Source organism: Humulus lupulus, chromosome 8 (assembly GCF_963169125.1).
Source record: "Humulus lupulus chromosome 8, drHumLupu1.1, whole genome shotgun sequence".
NCBI lineage: Eukaryota > Viridiplantae > Streptophyta > Magnoliopsida > Rosales > Cannabaceae > Humulus > Humulus lupulus.
The window spans coordinates 182,374,931-182,379,800 of record NC_084800.1 but is presented as its reverse complement, the minus strand read 5'-3'; the positions used below and the strand labels follow the sequence as shown (position 1 = coordinate 182,379,800).

General features: G+C 37.2%; 1 long non-coding RNA gene across 2 annotated transcripts; it reads right to left on the bottom strand.

Annotated features, from left to right (window-relative positions):
* Positions 1–1,098: 1,098 nt before the first annotated feature.
* On the bottom strand, positions 1,099–2,861 carry LOC133794842 (uncharacterized). 2 transcript variants are annotated; one of them, XR_009875326.1, is made up of 4 exons: positions 2,726–2,861; positions 2,571–2,645; positions 2,041–2,102; positions 1,099–1,322 (listed from the first exon to the last, which is right to left on the bottom strand). It is a non-coding gene; the product is annotated as an uncharacterized LOC133794842 (long non-coding RNA). The 2 variants fall into 2 exon arrangements; XR_009875325.1 differs by lacking the exon at positions 2,726–2,861 and having other exon boundaries at positions 2,571–2,696.
* Positions 2,862–4,870: the final 2,009 nt, after the last annotated feature.

Here is a 4,870-nt window from a genome sequence, read left to right as displayed (position 1 = left end):
TTCGCACTCAACCTCAGGTAACCCAAATAACTAATTAATGGATGCTCCTGAAAATGGAACACTCGCTTCACGAACAGTAACAGAATCAGGCCACGCCGAGGTGATGAATTGGGAGTAGAACTCTCGGACTACGGGAACCACCGCTTCATCAGGTTGCTGGCAAAAAGATTCCCACTTCCTGGCCTTGATATTATCAGCTAGCCAAGATGGAACACCTGTGAATGGAGTCTTTTTAGGCAGGAAAACCTCTCTCGGGATAGATATCTTTAAGTCGAATAAAATCGTCAAATTTCTGCCTAGCTTCTGGGGAAGAAAATCGTTCAATGGAGCTGAGATCTTTAGCATTTTGTTGTTTGTTTTTCTGAGCACGCTGTTTCCTTGGCCGAGACATATTTTAGTAACAAAAAATGCAAACTACACGTTTTACCAAGAATGCCCACACACAATACCAGCCAGACCACCCAAGAAATTGCCTCCAAATAAGCTAAAATAAGCAGTGAAAATGCTAGCTGACCCCCAAGCAGAATAACATACCAAAATAATGCACCCAAATGCCTCAGAGAAAAACAAATCCCAGTAAAAATGGTGCCAATATCAAAGAAATGCCCAAACCTGAGTGACCCACGATGAAAAAAATAATGGAGCTGGTGGGGTTGTGCACCTGGGTGTGGCGATTGGGGTCGACAGTCTCGGCAAAGGGTTCTGATGGAGGGAAGGCGGCAGTGGCTTGGATTCTCGGAGGGTATACGGCAGTGGCTTGACGGCGGCTGAGGCTGGGTTTGACGGCGGTGAACAGTGGCGGACAGAGATGGGAAGGACGGGGTTTTGGGAGCTTCGGCTGGGTGAGTTTTGGGAGGCTCCACGACTGGGGAATCTTCTCAGTGAGAGATGTGGGGCGCGGATTGGGTCTGACGGCAGCGATGAACGGTGGGGCACAGAGACGGGATGAGAGGAATCGTGGCTGGGGTTGGGTGATATGTAACACCCTCACTTATTTTAGTTAAAACCATATTTGAGGTGTTACGTTTTAAAACTATATCATATAATTTATTACTGCAAAAGTCTGGACATTTTTTTTTTTTTTTTAAACTTGAAAACTTATTTCACATTATTTACATTAAACATAAAGTGGGTCTCAAACATATTATACATAAGTATTAAATAACCCAATTTGTTTTCAAAACATAACTTCACACTTTATTACAAACATCTCACTGATAACTGAAATAACCCACAAAAAGGTCGATATGTTCATATGTACAAATCAGGGTCAGGACCATGCTTCAGTTCTCCTCATGTCATTCACACATTTCTTTCTCTACCTGCAACACAAGACAACTGTGAGCCTAAAGCTCAGTAAGCAAAGTAATGCATGCAATGCTAATGATTTACTCAATATCAATGGACATACACAACTTCTTTTTACATTTTGGGCCCCTTAATATTGTGCACACTGTTTGAATTGGTCAATGCCTGCAGGGCTTGTTACACATACAATATAAAATCCCATGGGTTCTCCTCCGGCTAGCCATCACCATAGTAGGGCACATTAAAAACCTTATTCCATCGTTGCCCCGTCAGGCTCAAGAGTTAAGGCGGCCACACACTGTGGTGTCAATACATATAACAATAACTCATATGGAGGAGAAATAAAAACGGAAACATGGCAACAATATAATTGGTTCACTAAAACCTAGCCCAAATTATTGGGCAGCCACTATAAGCCTACTATAGGCCTCCGTTTACACTTATTAACACTTTCCTTTGCCTTTTCAAAACAGTGGCACTGAACTTAAACTTCTTATAACAACTTTCTTTTATGTTGCACAAAACTTGCAAATGCATCATATAATTAATCATCATAATATCATGCATGGTCTTATATCATATAATAATTTACCATATCACTATTATGCCATGCATACAAATTTATGATGAAGTGTCACTGTATGTTAATACCACTTACTCACAAAATATTCATATAATGCATACTTTCACATAACACATAATTCTTGTGTTGCAGTTGAGTACTTTACTTACCTTTTGTCCAAAATATATTTCACCGTGTAACAAGTGATGTCTTAGGTATTGATGTGCTTATCCTGACAATAGCATGGATTTCTCATCATAATGATGGCAGTAATATATTGAACTCTCATTTAAAAATACCCATAAAACTTCATATCAAAATTCATACCCAAAACATGCCTAAAATGCCTTAAACCACCTAGATCGAGCATTAGATTTATCTTAGACATTTGGGGAAATTTTGACAGATTTTCCCCTTAATTTTATCTATCCTCAAATATCAAAATCAACCAATAATCAACATCAATTAACCTGCCATAACCATATATCCCAAATACCAACATGATTCATCATAAAGTTATCATATACCGATTTTGATAAAATTCAAATCTCCTAGATCATCACCCAAATTAAATGAGTCTCTACATCTATTCAAACATTTATAAACATATATACTCTCTTATAAACTCAATCAAATAACCAAAAATCATCTTGTACTCCAAGAACCCCAAAAACCTCATAGAACACAAAATTTCACTTACCGAGCAACTTTTCGGCGAAAACAATCTCTTCAAGCTTTTCTAAACCTCAAACCACTTGGAAACCCCAAGAAATATCTTAAAAAGGATAAAACACCATATATAAGCTCTCAGAAAAATTCAAAAACATAGTTTAACTTCCAAGTACAAAAACTTACCATAAAAAGGCTAGAACTAAGCTTAATCTACTTCTTTGGCTTTGCTTTCACTTGGATCTCCTTAGAATTTATTCAAACCAGCCAAGAAATGGTTTTTGGTTTTCTTTTCTCTCTGTTTTTCAGAATAATGGTTGTGCAAAGTGATAAGGTTGATGAAAATTCCTTATTTTCAATGATTTAGCCTTATTGTCAAAAGTTGACACCTTTCATCTCATCATTTCACCTTTTGACTTATGAAAACCTTATCACTTCAATAGTTTCGACTTAATCATCTGCTAGGCCTATTATCCTTATGTGTAAAACACTCACACCAAACCTTAGGTCCATATGACTTCATACCCAATAGTTATGCTTACCCGATCGAGCGTAGCGCACTTATGCTAAGCTCGTTTTGACTTTGCATCAATACCACTGATTATGTATACCTCCCATCAAGAATTGATCTAATGGTTCTAAAACCATTTTTACATCATCAATGAGACCTTAATCATACCTCGATTACATTTGGTAAATCCATAAATACTCAATTTTACACCGAAATACTAGTAATCGACATTGTACTATTTTCCACTACTTAACCTATTTTGCCTTCTATATCTCACTTTCATCACTTAATTCCATGCCTTGTCCATATTTTTCATACTTTCTTATATCTTGAGCACATCAAACACCCATAAAAGACAACTCAAATGCCACAAGGTTAATAATATTGAGCATACATATAGACATCACATACACAACTTTTATACTTATACATGAAAACACTTATAAGAATATGCATATGCTCAAATTATACATATTGTATGATATGTAATGCAATGCAATCATGTGATTATTGGCTATATTATATCAAAATAATGTGGGTGCTACATGATAGGAATGGGTTATGGGTTATTCTGATTGCTCTGTTTTTTTTTATTATTTTGCTTTTACTGTCTCTTTTCCTTGTTTTTTTTTTCTGATTGTTTTTCTCTTACCCAGCCAAACCCATTCCAAAGAAAACCCGAGACCTGGCCAGGTGCTCTGTATTGCCTCAAATTCGTCTATTCAAGAGGCCTGCTTGCTAAATTTCATGCTGTAGCATCCTGGAGCATTTATAACTTGCTTTCCAAAACTGAATTTCTTCCCCAAAGCTGAGAAAATCAGTAACTGTCAACCCCCAAAACTGCACCAGTGCATCAAAATCAAGATTTACCCTGCCTCCAGTGGACCTAAAAAAATAAAATAAAATAACATGCAGCAACACTAAAACAAAAATCAATAACACTAAAGTAAAAAAAATAAAATTTGAACTAAGTAATATAAAATATAACTATATGTATATATATTTTTATCTTGCTTTTTTTTTCTTTTTCTTGTTATAAATATATAATTTTTTTTTCTTTTGCTTTTTATATATATAGGTATATTTACAAAATGACTTGCTTGAATCTCTCTCTCTTCGGGTCTCCCTTAAAATAACACAAGGAGCACAAGGAACCCGAAGTATCATCCGCTTCATGCATCCTCCAAAGTAATGGAGGTCTTCGCTCGGTTGACCTCTCCTTCCCAATAGTGCTTAAGTTGCTGGCCATTCACTTTATACTCTCTACCGGACTGATCTTCCCTTACTTCAACAGCCCCATGAGGATACACCTTGATGATTGTGAATGGCCCCGACCACCTGGATTTCAATTTACCAGGAAATAACTTCAGCCGCGAGTTAAAGAGAAAAACTCGCTGTCCTTCTTCAAACCTTTGGGAATGAGCTTTCCTACCACACTTCGTTTTCTTCTTTCTATGTGGCTCTTGCAAATGAGACGGTGCCTTGTTTATACTTGCCCCTAGCTCATTGTTGCTCTCAAATTCTTTAAGAGATAGCCTCATCCTCACTTTCTTGTTATACCTTGTGGGTACCTCTTCCTCTATATTAGAGTTCTTGATAGTGATGGCAAAACAATCTCCTACTTCATCTGGAGAACGTATAGGATTGAATACCTTGAAAGTTACCTGTTCTTCTCGAGCTCTCATTGTGAGCTCCCCTTTTTCCACGTCAATCAAGGTCCTCCCAGTAGCTAGAAATGGCCTACCCAAGATAATAGGAACATCTCTATCCACTTCATAATCAAGAATGATGAAATCGGCCGGAAAAATGAACTTATCAAC